General features: G+C 40.6%; 1 long non-coding RNA gene across 1 annotated transcript; it reads right to left on the bottom strand.

Annotated features, from left to right (window-relative positions):
* Window positions 1-5,114: 5,114 nt before the first annotated feature.
* On the bottom strand, window positions 5,115-18,353 carry LOC139177029 (uncharacterized). The gene is made up of 2 exons (XR_011561405.1): window positions 13,451-18,353; window positions 5,115-13,066 (listed from the first exon to the last, which is right to left on the bottom strand). It is a non-coding gene; the product is annotated as an uncharacterized lncRNA (long non-coding RNA).

Below are 18,353 nucleotides of genomic sequence, written 5' to 3'. Positions count from 1 at the left end.
AGTTTACCCAGCACCACTTGTTAAAGAGGTTGTCTTTAATCCATTGTATATTCTTGCCTCCTTTGTCAAAGATAAGGTGTCCATATGTGCGTGGATTTATCTCTGGGCTTTCTATTTTGTTCCATTGATCAATAGTTCTGTCTTTGTGCCAGTACCATACTGTCTTGATAACTGTGGCTTTGTAATAGAGCCTGAAGTCAGGCAGGTTGATTCCTCCAGTTCCATTCTTCTTTCTCAAGATAGCTTTGGCTATTTGAGGTTTTTTGTATTTCCATACAAATTGTGAAATTATTTGTTCTAGCTCTGTGAAGAGTACCGTTGGTAGCTTGATAGGGATTGCATTGAATCTATAAATTGCTTTGGGTAGTATACTCATTTTCACTATATTGATTCTTCCAATCCATGAGCATGGTATATTTCTCCATCTATTAGTGTCCTCTTTGATTTCTTTCACCAGTGTTTTATAGTTTTCTATATATAGGTCTTTGGTTTCTTTAGGTAGATATATTCCTAAGTATTTTATTTTCTCCGTTGCAATGGTGAATGGAATTGTTTCCTTAATTTCTCTTTCAGTTTTCTCATTATTAGTGTATAGGAATGCAAGGGATTTCTGAGTGTTGATTTTATATCCTGCAACTTTACTATAATCATTGATTAGTTCTAGTAATTTTCTGGTGGAGTCTTTAGGGTTTTCTGTGTAAAGGATCATGTCATCTGCAAACAGTGAGAGTTTTACTTCTTCTTTTCCAATTTGGATTCCTTTTATTTCTTTTTCTGCTCTGATTGCTGTGGCCAAAACTTCCAAAACTATGTTGAATAGTAATGGTGAAAGTGGGCACCCTTGTCTTGTTCCTGACTTTAGAGGAAATGCTTTCAATTTTTCATCATTGAGGATAATGTTTGCTGTGGGTTTGTCATATATAGCTTTTATTATGTTGAGGTATGTTCCTTCTATTCCTGCTTTCTGGAGAGTTCTTATCATAAATGGATGTTGAATTTTGTCAAAGGCTTTCTCTGCATCTATTGAGATAATCATATGGTTTTTGTTTTTCAATTTGTTAATGTGGTGTATTACATTGATTGATTTGTGGATATTGAAGAATCCTTGCATCCCTGGGATAAAGCCCACTTGGTCATGGTGTATGATCTTTTTAATGTGTTGTTGGATTCTGACTGCTAGAATTTTGTTAAGGATTTTTGCATCTATGTTCATCAGTGATATTGGCCTGTAGTTTTCTTTTTTTGTGGGATCTTTGTCAGGTTTTGGTATTAGGGTGATGGTGGCCTCATAGAATGAGTTTGGAAGTTTACCTTCCTCTGCAATTTTCTGGAAGAGTTTGAGCAGGATAGGTGTTAGCTCTTCTCTAAATTTTTGGTAGAATTCAGCTGTGAAGCCGTCTGGACCTGGGCTTTTGTTTGCTGGAAGATTTTTGATTACAGTTTCAATTTCCGTGCTTGTGATGGGTCTGTTAAGATTTTCTATTTCTTCCTGGTCCAGTTTTGGAAAGTTGTACTTTTCTAAGAATTTGTCCATTTCTTCCACGTTGTCCATTTTATTGGCATATAATTGTTGATAGTAGTCTCTTATGATCCTTTGTATTTCAGTATTGTCTGTTGTGATCTCTCCATTTTCATTTCTAATTTTATTGATTTGATTTTTCTCCCTTTGTTTCTTGATGAGTCTGGCTAATGGTTTGTCCATTTTATTTATCCTTTCAAAGAACCAGCTTTTGGTTTTGTTGATTTTTGCTATGGTCTCTTTTGTTTCTTTTGCATTTATTTCTGCCCTAATTTTTAAGATTTCTTTCCTTCTACTAACCCTGGGGTTCTTCATTTCTTCCTTTTCTAGTTGCTTTAGGTGTAGGGTTAGGTTATTTATTTGAGTTTTTTCTTGTTTCTTTAGGTATGCCTGTATTGCTATGAACTTTCCCCTTAGGACTGCTTTTAAAGTGTCCCACAGGTTTTGAGTTGTTGTGTTTTCATTTTCATTCGTTTCTATGTAAATTTTGATTTCTTTTTTGATTTCTTCTGTGATTTGTTGGTTATTCAGCAGGGTGTTGTTCATCCTCCATATGTTGGAATTTTTAATAGTTTTTCTCCTGTAATTGAGATCTAATCTTACTGCATTTCTGTAAGACCAGAAACTATAAAACTCCTAGAAGAGAACATAGGCAAAACACTCTCCGACATACATCACAGCAGGATCCTCTATGACCCACCTCCCAGAATATTGGAAATAAAAGCAAAAATAAACAAATAGGACCTAATTAAACTTAAAAGCTTCTGCACAACAAAGGAAACTATTAGCAAGGTGAAAAGGCAGCCTTCAGAATGGGAGAAAATAATAGCAAATGAAGCAATGGACAAACAACTAATCTCAAAAATATACAAGCAACTCCTACAGCTCAACTCCAGAAAAATAAATGACCCAATCAAAAAATGGGCCAAAGAACTAAATAGACATTTCTCCAAAGAAGACATACAGATGGCTAACAAACACATGAAAAGATGCTCAACATCACTCATTATCAGAGAAATGCAAATCAAGACCACTATGAGGTACCATTTCACGCCAGTCAGAATGGCTGCGATCCATAAGTCTACAAGCAATAAATGCTAGAGAGGGTGTGGAGAGAAGGGAACTCTCTTGCACTGTTGGTGGGAATGCAAACTAGTACAGCCACTATGGAGAACAGTGTGGAGATTCCTTAAAAAACTGGAACTAGAATTGCCTTATGATCCAGCAATCCCACTGCTGGGCATACACACTGAGGAAACCAGAAGGGAAAGAGACACGTGTACCCCAATGTTCATCGCAGCACTGTTTATAATAGCCAGGACATGGAAGCAACCTAGATGCCCATCAGCAGATGAATGGATAAGAAAGCTGTGGTACATATACACAATGGAGTATTACTCAGCCATTAAAAAGAATACATTTGAATCAGTTCTAATGAGATGGATGAAACTGGAACCTATTATACAGAGTGAAGTAAGCCAGAAAGAAAAACACCAATACAGTATACTAACGCATATATATGGAATTTAGAAAGATGGAAACAATAACCCTGTGTACGAGACAGCAAAAGAGACACCGATATATAGATCAGTCTTATGGACTCTGTGGGAGAGGGAGAGGGTGGGGAGATTTGGGAAAATAGCGCTGAAACATGTATAATATCATGTATGAAACAAGTCGCCAGTCCAGGTTCGATGCACGGTACTGGATGCTTGGGGCTGGTGCACTGGGACGACCCAGAGGGGAGGGGAGGGGAGGGAGGAGGGTGGAGGGTTCAGGATGGGGAACGCGGGTATACCTGTGGCAGATTATATTTGCCAAAACTAATACAATATTGTAAAGTTTAAAAATAAAATTAAATTAAATTTAAAAAAAACATTAAAAAATAAATAAATAAAAATAAAAAGCAGTGACATTACTTTGTCAACAAAGGTCTGTCTAGTCAAGGCTATGGTTTTTCCAATAGTCATGTATGGATGTGAGAGTTGGACTGTGAAGAAGGCTGAGCGCCGAAGAATTGATGCTTTTGAACTGTGGTGTTAGAGAAGACTCTTGAGAGTCCCTTGGACTGCAAGGAGATCCAACCAGTCCATCATTTAGGAGATCGGTCCTGGGTGTTCAATGGAAGGACTGATGCTGAAGCTGACACTCCAAAACTTTGGCCACCTGATGCAAAGAGCTGACTCATTTGAAAAGACCCTGATTCTGGGAAAGATTGAAGGCAGGAGGAGAAGGGGATGACAGAGGATGAGATGGTTGGATGGCATCATTGACTCAATGGACATGGGTTTGGGTAGATTCCAGCAGTTGGTGATGGACAGGGAGGGCTGGCATGCTGGTTCATGGGGTCGCAAAGAGTTGGATACGACTGAGCGACTGAACTGAACTATACACTATATTGCAATAAAAGTTATAAATGTGGTCTCTAAATATGTTATTGTACAAATTTATTGCCTTGTCCATCTTTTAACTAAACACTTACCACACAATGGCTGTATCTTCTGAAGTCTGAAGTCCAACAGCTGAACTGACACAAATTTCTTTTTTCCTTCTTCACAATTTCATAGAGGAAACATTTGTTATTTCTAGATCTTAGCAACCTCAGCATATGTTTTTTTTTTTCCTTTATTAAGTAAAGAACTTTCATCTTTTCACTTAAAGGAAAAACTTTATATATCTGAATTGCAGCATCACTACTCTTGCACTTTGGGGCCATTATTAAGTAAAATAAGTGTTTCTAGTACACAAGCATTGTGATGCTATTGTAACTAAGCAGGACCTATGAGGCCTTCAGGTGAGAGAATCCTCCCCATAAGTCCTCGGCTTTGCCTCCTCTCTGAAGTACTTAGACAACAGTATCTGATGCACATTTTCCTGCTTTGCTTTACAGATGCTAAAACCATCACCGAATGGAAGAAGTTAGCTACTTGATGACCATAAGCACACAGACCCCCCAGACATACTGGAGCCTCAGGATTGATCATGTTAACCCCTGTAATATTGCCCTCTCACCTCACCATCAACCTGTCAGAGAACTATGCCCTGAGACACTCCCACACCTTGGGTCTCCTACAACTAGCTTTTAAAAATGTCTCCCTGAAACCCATCAGGGTGTTCAGGTGTTTTTGAACATTAGCTGTCCTGGACTCATTGGCTGGTGCCTTACAATAAACACTGCCTTTTGTTGGGGACCTACCTTCAAATCATCCCTGTATCGGGCGCCACCTGCCGGGGTCCTGCCCCGGCTGATCCAGGGTATTTGAAGCGGGGACGGCGTCGGCGACCTATTTATTTAAATATTTTATCAAAGATAAAAAGAGTAATAGGATGAGGATAGCTCAGTAGGAAAATTCAGTGGAGAAAAGAGGCTGAGTAGCTTGGTTTACGCGGGAGACCAATAAAACTTCAAGACAAGAAGTTTGCACCACTTACATAGGCCACAGGCGTCCTTCCGTTCTCCCGAAGCAGAGGAGACACTGAGGCCTCCCCGGTCGGATCTTAGAAGCCCAGGCATAATTAGTAAGCATGGTGGGTTCCGCGCTCCAGATGGAGACTCAGCCAGAGTGAGAGAGAGAGCGACATGGGGAGACCAGTATTTCGAGAAACTGATCCCAATTCTTTATTTTCCAGAGTCTGTTTTTATACACTGAGATGTTATACAAAAGTCACGTGGGGACAGCAGTCCTGACTTTTATTAAAGTCAGGTGCTTCACACAAATGTATACAGAGGTCTTAGGGGTGTTACATCATCTTCTGGCCAGGGGGGCCTGCTGACAATTTACGACCCTCTCCTTGTGACAGCGGTCAGTCAACCAGGACACTTATTTCTCCAGGGATGATTATTCTTAAAACAGACGCCACCCAAATAAAGTTACATTCCTACAGGGTGAGGGTGTAGTGGGTTTTAGTTAAGGAAAGAATTTACTTAGCCTAAGGTCTAACATGATTAATATCAAAGGTTAATACTTATTTTTTCTATATATTCATTAATGTGTGTAAGGGCAGGGGATGTGGAGACTTAGCAATGAACATTGGCTCAACAGATGAAAAACCCTTCACCAATACAATTTCTAATCAGCCTATTATATTTATACTAATAGTTTTCTAACTTTTCTAAGGAACCTGTTTTTAGAAGGTTTAAAGCATCTCGTGCCTCTCACGGTTGGGAGGCTGTGAGCAATCACATGTGGCCGGACAAGCCTGTCAGGCAGGCTAGAGAACCTTCAGAGGAGTTTGTAGGTTAAAACACTCTTATCACGCCCAGAAATTATTATTAACTGGAGCTCTAGGTTAACTCCTTCTCTGAAAGAGGTGGTGGGGGACAGCCCCCCGTAAAGTCAGAGATGTAGGTGAGAGCACAAAGTAGTAAAGTAGGCAGGCTCTGGTTATGGGGGTAGATGCTCGAGGAGTTCCAGGGGGACTCCTGAGGCTCGATCCCGCCTTTGCGTATGTCGAGCCTCCTTCCTCATGACCTTTGTCACGGGCGGAGTTCCTTACTCTGGCCCCCAACAGCCTTTTCCTTCACCATAATCCAGTCCCAGTGGATTGGCTTACTGCGCATGGGCCAGCGGACTCAAGTGTGGTTCAGTAACACGGTGACAGTCAATTTGATAACCAAGATGGGTACTGAGTAATGGGTGCTCTACAATTTAGAGCAGGAGGGCACAAAATTTCATCATGAGACTCAGAAAGGTGCCCAATTTAAAATTTACAAATTGCATATATCTGAAAATTTTTCATTTAATATTTCAGACTCGTTTGATGCTCTGGTTTTACATCTGGTCCTCTGGTGTTTGAGACTGCCTCCAAGGGACACCTCTACATCACTTGACTCTGGTGGCCGGTGGGGCCTTTGCTTTCAATCCCACAGGACTGTTTGTATTTGCATGTTTTAAAATCTGCTGCCTGAGCCTCTGGCTTCCAGTCAGCCCGAACCTAGGTTCTGACTGAGATTCCCCAACTTTGGAATACTGACTGGTCTTGGTACAGCCTCAGCCACTGAAAGTGAAGTCTCTCAGTCGTGTCTGACTCTTTGCAACCCCATGGACTATAGCTTACATTACCAGGCTCCTCTGTCCATGGGATTTTCCAGGCAAGGGTACTGGAGTGGATTGCCATTTCCACTAAGAGCCATTAAAAATAGACTGGGCTTCCCTGGTGGCTCAGTGGTAAAGAAGCCGCCTGCCAATACAGTAAACACGGGTTCCATCTCTGACCCAGGAAGATCCCACATACCACAGAGCAGCAAAGCCTGGGCACCGTAACAACTAAGCCGGCACTCCCAAGCCCGCAAACCCCAACTACTGAACCCTCACTTGCAACTTCTGAAGCCCACGCACCCTGGAGCCTGCTTGCTGCAACTAGAGAAAAGCCCGAGCATCAGCGAAGACCCAGTGCAGCCATAAACAAATTTTTTTAAAAAATAGAGCTGACATGCAAGTTTTCTAAACCTTGGGACTTGACACTTTGGACTGGGTAATTTTCTGTTGGCGGCCAGAGGGGTTCTCGGACATGGAGGGAGGTTTTCCAGCATCCCTGACTTCTACATATTATGTGCCAGGGGTATGCCCTCCTTCAGTTGTGACTCAAAGCATTGCCAAGTGTCCTAGAGGGAGAGAGAAATCGCTCCCAGTTGAGAACCACTGCAGTGGAGCCACTAGATGATACCTTTCAGCTCCAAATGTTTATAGTCAAAATGAAAGCAGAATACGGTACATAATGAGCCTGCCCCATCCTCCCAACCACCCTGTGTCATGGTAGGTATCATCCTCTTCTGTACCCAGCTGTAAAGCTTGCAGAGCTGTTTGCCTCAATGACGTTCCAAACCTGGACTGTAAGGACTGAAAACACCGAGAGACCCTGTAAAATAGATGACAGGGTGTCCTGCTCTATTAACACAGTTAAGAACCTCCATGAATAGCGCTTCTAAGCTATTATCTAGAGAGAGACAGGAATGTTGAAGAGTTTCTCCACATGAAAGCACTTATCTGCACAGTCATAAAAGATAACCCATTACCATGGCAGGAAATCAAAACTGCAATAAATTTCAAAAGAGAAGAATGAGGAGGAAGGGGCATAAAGGACTAGAAGAAAATCTCAACTGACAGCATGCCCCACACAGAAACTAGAGGAGGGCTGTGCAGGCCACGAGCACACGGTGTACAGAGTGCCCTGGTGCTGGTGCTGAACAAGGAGACACGTACAGAACTGATGCAAATGCATCAAGAGGGTCTAGACAGTACTGTTTAGACAAGGCCTTCTCTCCATCATCCAAATCATGTTCAGATTAAGCTGAAAACATGACAAAGAAAACCTCTGCATTGGATTCTGGCACTGAGAAAATTCTATTTGGAAGCTGTTAAATAGCTCATGAAATTAAAACTCACACCTGAACTAAAAGTCTCCATCTTCCTTTGTTTGTGCTAAAATCCTAGAGCATATCCCATAAAATATTCTAAGGCAAGAAACTTCAAAAACTCCAGGAAGTATGTTTAGTGAGCATAAGAAGAAATCACTGAGCTATAGATATTTATGGCAAGTAAAAATTGGCTTTTATTAGTTACTGTTCCTAAATAACGCTCTTATAAACTCATTTTATTTTTTTTTAATTTTATTTAATTTTTAAACTTTACATAATTGTATTAGTTTTGCCAAATATCTAAATGAATCCACCACAGGTATACATGTGTTCCGCATCCTGAACCCTCCTCCCTCCTCCCTCCCCATACCATCCCTCTGGGTCGTCCCAGTGCACTAGCCCCAAGCATCCAGTAAAAAACACCAATACAGTATAATAACGCATATATATGGAATTTAAACTCATTTTAATAGGGGATTGACATGACTCTCTACTTATTATCATACAAGGTTCTCTATTTTACTTCTGTTACGTTAATACAATTTAAAGAAAAAGGGGAATCCTGAATTAAAAAAAAAAAAAAGACCAATTGTTTTCCTTTGTTTTCCGCAAGAATTTTATCACAGATTCCCCTTAAATAAGAAGTATGGGGGCTTCCCTGGTGGCTCAGTGGCGAAAAATCCCTCCCTGCCAATGCAAGGTTTGAGCCCTGGTCCAGGAAGATTCTATATGCCACGGAGCAACTAAGCCCATGTGCCACAACTACTGAGCCTGTACTCTAGAGACCAGGAGCCACAGCTGAAGCCCACGTGCCCTAGGGCCCGTGCTCCACGACAAGAGAATCCACCACGTCAGAGGCCCGCACACCGCAACTAGAGAGCAGCCCCGACTTGCCACAGCTGGAGAAAAGCCTGTGCAGCAGTGAAGACCCAGCACAGCCAAAGAATTTTAAAATAAATAAATAAATAAATTTTAAGTTTTTAAAAAGAAGTTATCATTATTAAAAAAAAAAAAGCACACAGGAGTCCGATGCCTGAAAAAACCTCTTCTACCGTTTGCCAGCTACACGATGCTGTTAATTCGTTTAATATTACTGGGAACCAAGTTTCCAAGAGGTTAGACATAACAATTATACAGTACTCATGGGGTGGTTGTGAAAATAAAAAGAAACAACATACGAAAAAAGGCTTTGCAGACCGTAAACTTCAATCAAGGGCTGTTTTGTTGAATTAACATAAAATGTGTCCACAGTGCTGTTTACCGCAGAAGGCAATGGCACCCCACTCCAGTACTCTTGCCTGGAAAATCCCATGGATGGAGGAGCCTGGTAGGCTGCAGTCCATGGGGTCGCTAGGAGTCGGATACGACTGAGCGACTTCACTTTATTTTTTCACTTTCGTGCATTGGAGAAGGAAATGGCAACCCACTCCAGTGTTCTTGCCTGGAGAATCCCAGGGACGGTGGAGCCTGGTGGGCTGCCGTCTGTGGGGTCGCACAGAGTCGGACACGACTGAAGCGACTTAGCAGTGTGGTTTACATAAAATGTTCCATCGTGCAGATGACCAAGAGACCCAGTTTGAAGAAACTTCGGACAGGCTTTTTCCAGACTTTAGACCCTGACTTCCCTTTCTTTAGAAAACTTGTAAATTCTTTCTCTGCCCGTTTGATATGTAAATCCTTTTAAAGGCCTCTTGCTCCTTGTACCTTCCAGGAATGTCTTCCTCCAGGAACTGCGAGCCACCACTTTGAAACGTTAACATCAAGGAAAAGAGCTCTTCAGTCTCCCAGTTTCTGTGGTAGGGTAGGGGCCCAACTTCTGGGAGCACGTTGCTCCAAGTTATAAAACTGCCTTCAGTCACTGAAGATAGGAGAAAGTTTAATTTTCCTCTGAGAAAGATCCGTTAGTAAATACAGGTGACCCCATTCCTTGGCTATTCAAAACTCTCCCACCCTTTGTTTCAGCAGAGTTAAGTTCAGACTTAAGGTCTGGCCTTTCTTCTCTGTTGCAACAGCCTTGAAGAAAGTCTTCCTCACCTGTTAAATTTTGTCTTGTAGGATTTCTGTTTTGGCACCTGTTTGCAAACCAAATGAAGATATCCCGGGATTTATTTGCAGCAAAACTCCCCAGCTTCACCAGTGACAAATGGGTTCTAGCTCTTCTTAGTCTCTAATAGATTGGAATGTCCTGGAGGCGAGGGACTAACCAAAAAACTGACCACGTCTAACAATGGCCTGTCTATGTAACCATGTATTCAATATGTGAGTCAACATGTTATTACTGAATCAGCATACATATCAGAGTTTCACTTATCAGAAGCCAGAGCACTCGAAATACTACCACGGGTAGTAGATCTGGTAATGCTGCAAAGTAGATGGCAAGATAAACCCATTTTTAAAGTATTTTATTGAGGTATGATTGACATACAAAAAGCTGTATGTATTTAATATACATGACTTGATGAGTTTGAAAATAAGTATGCAGCCATGAAATCATTACCACAATCTATACCTTAAACCTACCCATCACCTCCAAAAGTTTCCTCATACTCTCCTTACTTATCATGTTTTTGTGATAAGAACACTCAACATAAGATCTATCCTTTAGAAAATGTTTAAGTATATAATACAGTATTGTTAACTATAGCCACTATGCTCTGCAATAGATATCTAAGACTTATTTATCTTGTATTACTGAATCTTTGCACCTTCTGACTGATACCTCCCCGTCTTCCCTAACTCCAGTCCCTAGCAACTGCGGTTCTGAGTCACTGCTTCTGTGATTTACATTCCTCTTGTAAGTGGTATGCAGCATTTTTCCTGCTGTCTTACTTAGTTCACTTAGTATAATGTCCTCCAGGTTCATCCACATTGTTGCAAATGGCAGTATTTCCTTCTTTTCTAAGCTTGAATAACATTTCATTTTAGGTGTTTGCCACATTTTCTTTATCCATACATCTGTAGATGGACATTTAGGTGGCTTCCATGTCTTGGCTTTCGTGAATAATGCTACAGTGAACGTAAGAGTAAAGATCTCTATCTGAGATATTGATTTAGTTTTCTTTCAGTATATACCCAAAGTGGTTTCGCTGGGTCACAGGGTAGTTCTACTTTGTTTTGAGAAACTGCATACCGTTTTCACAGTGGCCGCATCAGTTTACACTCGCAGCAGTAGTGCACAGAGGCTCCCTCTTCCTCTCACTCTCCCAACACGTGTCTTTTGGTTTTTGGTTTGTTCGGGTTTTATGTTTGCTTTTGTTTTGAATAATAACCATCCTGACAGGTGTGAAGCGATATCTCATTGTGGTTTTGATTTGCATTTTTTCCCAGATGACTGGTGATGTTGAGCATCATTTCATATACCTGTTGGCCATTTGTATGTTTCTCCTTCAAAATCAATGCATTTCAGTGCAACTTCATAAAATAGTGGCTTTGGAGACGGACTGTACATGCATAAATATACAAATCTCAAGAAATAGCAACATCAGACATTTGTCAACATTAAACATAATTTAAACCTAGTTAATTTAGCTCTAAAACATTTTACTAAAAGATGCAGAAAAAACAGATATGGCACAGGTACAAGACAAATGAGCAGAGTAGTCTCAGGAAGAAAAAGAGAAAATATAAAACTCTTAAATCCTTCCCTAGTTCTCAAATACTTCCAGCATAAAGTAAAACACCTTAGCACATCAAAAATTTTGGCCAAATCTGGACAAGATCAAATTTCTCCTCTTTCTTTCTTTGCATTTGCTCCTCTACCCCTTATACTCAGTATCTTCTTGTGAATGGAGAGGACCTTCCTCCCACATGTCAGACCCTGAAACAGCTAAATCTAGTACTACAATCATCTAAAACCTCTGTTTACACAAGAGGGCTTGCAAATGGGTCACATAATCACTGTGTCACATCCAAACCCAAAAGCCCTATGGAATTGCTTCCATCTCAATGTGTCTAGGACTCTGCATTTTTCAAAGCAAGTTCATCTATTGTCTTTACCATCACTAGCAGCAAGTTAAGTATTGTTATTAAGTCCACTTTATTTGTGAGAAGTGTGATGTTGATTGAGTTTATTTCTTACAACTTTATGAGGTATAATTAATATATAAAACCCACATATTTAATATGTACAATTAGATGCAGAAAGAGTGCCAATGTCTTTCTCATGTGTCAAGACAGCACTTAGGAAAGGCCTTCTGCCCTTTTCTTTGTGGGAAAATCAGATCCCGTGCATAAGTGCATGCGTGCTCAGTTGTGTCCAACTCTTTGCAACCCCATGGACTGTAGCCCACCAGGCTCCTCTATCCATGGGATTTCCCAGGCAAGAATACTAGAGTGAGTTGCCATTTCCTTCTCCAGGGGCTCTTCCCAACCCAGAAAGCAAACTTGTATCTCCTGTGTCTCCAGCATTGGCAGGCAGATTCTTTACCTCTGAGCCACCTGGGAACCAATCAGATCCCAGGAGTGATAAAAAGTGATCTCTGATTCTGTATGTTCCCAGAAGGGTGCTGGGACTGAAATGCATACAAAGGGATAAAAGATGGACATAACATCACCAGGACAACCAATAGGGTTAAACTGAGTTTTTACCGGATTCCCCAGAGCAGCAGGTAAACACATAACATAGGCTTAGAGCACCCCACTCCAGTACTTTTGCCTGGAAAACCCCATGGACAGAGGAGCCTGGTAGGCTGCAGTCCATGGGGTCGCTAAGAGTCGGATACGACTGAGCGACTTCACTTTCACTTTTCACTTTCATGCATTGGAGAAGGAAATGGCAACCCACTCCAGTGTTTTTGCCTGGAGAATCCCAGGGACAAAGGAGCCTGGTGGGCTGCCATTTATGGGGTCACACAGAATCGGACACGACTGAAGTGACTTAGCAGCAGTAGCAGTAGAATGACAGGTGCTTCTCTGTACAGTCACAGGGACATAAAGTCCAGCGGGGAAGACTGGTCTTCTTGGACCCAGATTCCTGAAAACACCTGCCTGCCTGTGGAGCGCCTCACCACATACAGGCAGTGTCACTATCTAAGGTCACGGAAACTGCCCCTCCAGAAGAAAGAAAACTCCTGAATCTCCAAATTGGTAAAGCCATCACCATGCTGTTAAATCCTTTATTCTTCATCTACACTAAAGGAATCTGTGTCCTTTGCCTGTCTCTTGATATTTCACTGCCAATCATCTTCTCCCTTGTGAAAAACATGCAGAGAATCAAAAAACAAATAAATAGTGGATTTGGTAGTTCAGAAATTCCAATTACACATCCAATACCCTTCTGCTGTCTCCTTAATATGTAAAGGAATCCCATAATATAAACTTTATAAATCACAGAACTGATCCCAGAGTTTATAATCAGAAAATAATAAATGCTTTAAGGTTGTTGAGGGAGTTCTTTTTCTGATTAGGATGTAGAACAGTGCAAAACATCGTCATCCCCATGGTAACAATAAGGGGGGAAAAAAGTACTTTTCTATAAAGCTATCAAAGAGCAGTGGCAAAAAAAAAAAAAAAAAGCATTAATGAGCTATTAATATGTTCCAGAGAGAGACAAGCAAAGAGCTGAATACACTTACATCCTTAGCAGCAAATCCAATCTGACTTTGCAAATTCCAAGCAAAGTTGCCATAGATGGAAGAGGAAATGATTAGGAGACACCAGCCACGTTTTAACCGTGAGGGCAGGCAAAAGAAAGAAAAATCTATAATAGCTCAAATATAAAAAGAATGGTTCAGGCCAACATATCTCCAATCTTCTACCCCCTAGGAATTTTTCTGAGTAAGTAGCAGAGATAATTATGAGGACAGAGCTAAAAGACAGAAAAAAAATTGATCATTTCAATGGTGTTCAGACCCCAGGACACTGTAAAACCTGAAGCCATAAGTAAATCATAACTAAGCTAAAAATCAAATCATTTCAAGCTCAAACTTGGGAAGATCAAAAGGATTGATTTGTCCCTTAGTTAGGAACATTGGGGATTTCCCTATCTTGCCTTTTGTAAATAATGCTGTGATGAACATAAGTGTGCACATATCTTAACAAATGTGTTTCATATCTTTGATTAAATATCCAGAACTAGAATAGCTGGATCATTTGATAGTTTGATCCTTAATTTTTTGAGGATTCTGCATACTGTTTTCCATAGTGGCTGCACCAATTTACATTCCCACCAACAGTGTAGGAGTGTTTCCTTTTCTCCACATCTCTCCAACACTTATTATTTCTTTCCTTTTCAATGACAGCCATTCTAAGGGCTGTGACATGATATCTCATTGTAGTTTTGATTTGTGTTTCCCTTATAATTAGTGATGTTGAACATCTTTTCATATGCTTGTTGGCCATCTCTATGTTTTCTTTGGAAGAGTGTTTATTCAACTCCTCTGCCCATTTTTTAATGGGTTGTTTGAATTCATGTTGTATGAGTTACTTATATATTTTGAATATTAACCCCTTATCAGAGACATGATTTGCAAATATATTCTCCCAGTCAGTAGGTTGTCTTTTTCATCTTGTTAATGGTTTCTTTGCTGCACAGAAACTTTTTCATTTGATTAGTTCTCACTTGTTTATTTTTGCTTTTATTTCCCTTAACTAAGGAGACATGTGCATAAAAATACTGCTAAGACCCATGTCAAAGAGAATACTGCCTATGTTTTATTCTAGGAGTTTTATGGTAAGCATAAAACCTAAGTGTTCATCAAAGAATGAACAGATAAAGATGTGATACATGTATATATAACATATGCCATTTTTACCCAGTGTTACTTCAATTAGCCTGGAGGAGGGCATGGCAACCCATGTATTCTTGTCTGGAGAACCCCATGGACAGAGGAGCCTGGCAGGCTATAGCCTATGGGGTTGCAAAGAGTCAGACACGTTTGAGCGACTAACACACACACACTTCAGTTAAGAGTAGAACATGCAGTATTTAGTAGAAGATTGAATAAAGTATACAGGTAACCTTTATTAAGCAATAAATAAATGTCAATCACTGTGTTTTGCTCCTGCATTTCATCTTTGCAACAGCCATATAAGGAAAATGCTATTACTTTCCCAATTTGCAGATGAAATGCCTGAGGCTCCGTACAGTCGCCAAACTAGGAAAAGTCAAAATTCCCATTTGTCATCACTCCTGACTAAGTAATCACTCATCGTGTTAATGCTACATGTTCTCCATACACTTCATTCTCGAAGCACTATTGTGAGGTTGCAATGGCTGACATGGTAAAACCAAGGACCCTAAGAAGTGAAATAACTTGCCCAGAGTCACAAGCCAGCCACTGGCATCGCCAGTAACATAAAGCAGGTATGTCTGCTATTAACCAGCAAACGCTATGCTGACTCCCTGGCTTTATATCAGCAGGATGGAGTACTTTCATGTGAAGCCCTAGCAGACACTATAACTCCATGCTTCCACTGCACTGCTTATAAAATGCCCAGATAAGATAAGAGATATTTATGAAGGGTTATTTGAAGGAAATGAGCCCATCCATTTCTTTATAATCTAGAGCTAAAGCCCAATCATCAGGACATTGCAGGTTCAGAACATATTATCCTGGCCTGCTGCAAAATTGCTTTTCCTGAGTTCAACATTCTGTCCTCGGTGCTTACTGAGGGATGACTCAAGAAAACATTCCATGAATCCCATAAATGTGTTTGCAACAGAGAAGTCATAAGAGAACATTTTTACCTTGCCTCCCTTGCTCTCCTATTGATAAGGTGAAGCTCCCAATGAGAACTATCCTTTAAAATTAGATATGGGTGAAACTTTACATTCCCTGAGAATTTTCCTCAGCATTTATTTTATTTTTTATTTTAAAAACACTGAAATAGTGCTTACCTTGTGCCGGCCACTGTTTTTAATGCTTTACTAATACTTGCACATTTGATTTATTCCCCATAACATGCCTATATAAGGAAGTTACTTCTATAATTCTTATTAAGCTAATGAAGAAACAGAGGCACAGGGTGATTACTAAACCTGCCCAAGGTCATACAGTTAATAAGTTCTTGTTTTTTTTTCTTCACTTACAATTTGAAAACAAATGTGTTTGCTCTCTTACCGGGTTTGCTAGGAGGTTTGGAAGCAGAATTTTTACCCAACCCTAGAATTCTTGTAGGATACTTTACCTGTAAACATGCATTGTTTGAAGTTTGTTTTTTTTTTTAATTGATTTGGCTGCGCTGGGTCCTAGTCTCGGCATGCAGGATCTAGTTCCCTGAGAAGGGGTCAATCCCAGGCCCCGATTGGGATCATAGAGCCTTAGCCGCTGGACCACCAGGGAAGTCCCTGTTTTGAAGTTCTGGTGTTGTATTGTATTGCATTTTCTTTGTTCCTGGATGGGTAGATATGTGAATAAAAATAACAATGGAGACAAAGACTGAGGTCTAGATAAAACTACAATTAACACGGGCAATTCCTACATGTGAAGACAAGTTCTTTGTAACATTAGAGCAAGGGGAAAGAATCATTTCTGTATTTGCTTAAAGGTTGAATATGAATTCAAATTAAATTAAATTGTGAAACCAAGATATAAAGGAAATTCAAATAAGAAACTAAACATGTTTAGGCAAAAGGGAGGAGGATGGCAATTTTTAATATGAAAGAAAGTGAAAGTGTTGGTGGCTCAGTCCTCTCTGTTTCCGACCCCAAGGGCTGTAGCCCACCAGTTTGCTCTGACCATGGAATTCTCCAGGCAGGAATACTGGGGTAGGTAGCCATTCCCTTCTCCAGGGGATCATTTCAATCCAGTGATCAAACCCAGGTCTCCTGCATTGCAGGCAGATTCTTTACCATCTCAGCCACTGGGCTATATAATTTTTAACATATAATGATAATTTTCTAATGCACAAATTCAATGGGTTCAGGAGAAAAGGTAAAAACATATACAGGAGTTTGTCATTGTGCTGCCCAGAGTTTATAGTTTTTTAAAGCAATTTTCTTTACAAGGTCCAGAAAAGCAATAAATTCAACAAGGTACAGGAAAGCAATCAGGAGCCCAAGCATAAAGACCACATACTAGAACACAGTGACACTAAGAAATACTTGTTCTTGTCTTTTGTTGCAAATAAGATCCTTCAGCGACAATAGATTTTCCTTTATAATCACTCACAGCCAATTCCAATTTCATACAGAGGTGAGAGTTTAGCTCTGCAGCTGAACCAAAGCTCCTTCACATAGAGAAGTAGTTTGCAACTTTGTCTCTATGATATTCCTTTGTCTGAAAAGGGACAAGAAGAACTGTTCCCATGGGCAACTGGACGGCGTCTGTGAAAAGAAACACCCATTTATTTGGATGCTCTTTCTTTATCAAGTTACTTATTTATTCACTGATCATTCTTCCAGGAAGCATGCTAAAGATACCACCAAAATCATTATCTCAGCAGAGAAACTGAGAAGCCAGCTGAACATTTCTTTGACCAAAAGTATTACATGTTATAGGCAACAGTCTCCCCTGTGTGTGGGAAGTGGGGGGTGTGTGGGAAGTTTCTGTGTGCTGCATTCACAAATACCACAGGTTCTGTGGCTTCAACAGAGAAGTTTTTCTCACAACTCTGGAGGCTAGAAGTCCAAAATCAAGGTGTCAGCAGGGTTCATTCTTCTGAGGCCCCTCTCCTTGGCTTGTAGACGCCACTTTCTCCCTGTGTCGTCACATGGGCTTCCCTCTATATGTGTCTGCGTCCTACTTTCTGCTTCTTCTGTCGGGAATGACCTCATTTTAACTTAATTACCTCTTTTAAAACCCCCATCTCAGGACTTCCCTGGCAGTTCTGCAGTTAGGACTTCACCTTCCAATACAGGGGGTGTGGGTTTGATCCCTGATCAGGGAGCTGAGATCCCACCATGCTTGTAGCCAAGAAAAAAAAAATAGAATAGAAGCAATATTGTAACAAATTCAATAAAAACTTTTTAAATGGTCTATTAAAAAGCAAAGACTTCACTTTGCCTACAAAGGTCCATATAGTCCAAGTTATGGTTTTTCCATTATTCATGTACACATGTGAGAGGTAGACCATAAAGAAGGCTGAGCACCAAAGAATCAATGCTTTAGAACTATGGTGCTGGAGAAGATTCTTGAGAGTCCCTTGGACAGCAAGGAGATCAAATCAGTCAATCCTAAAGGAAATCAACCCTGAATATTCATTGGAAGAATGGATGCTAAAGCTGAAGTGCCAAGAATTTGGCCATCTGAAGCAGAGTCGATTCACTGGAAAAGACCCTGATGCTGGGAAAGACTGAGGGCAAAAGGAGAAGAGGGTGGCAGAGGATAAGATGGTTAGATAGCATTACTGACTCACTGGACATGAGTTTGAGCAAACTCTGGGAGATAGTGAAGGACAGGGAAGCTTGGTGTGCTGCAGTCCATGGGGCTGCAGAGTCAGACATGACCCCACAACCAAACAACAACAAATTAAAAAAAAAATCTCCAAATACAGTGACATTCTGAGGTATTAGGGGGTTAAAGACTTCAACACATA

Source organism: Bos indicus, chromosome 18 (assembly GCF_029378745.1).
Source record: "Bos indicus isolate NIAB-ARS_2022 breed Sahiwal x Tharparkar chromosome 18, NIAB-ARS_B.indTharparkar_mat_pri_1.0, whole genome shotgun sequence".
NCBI lineage: Eukaryota > Metazoa > Chordata > Mammalia > Artiodactyla > Bovidae > Bos > Bos indicus.
The sequence above is the reverse complement of the archived record's forward strand: the minus strand, read 5'-3'. Positions and strand labels throughout refer to the sequence as shown.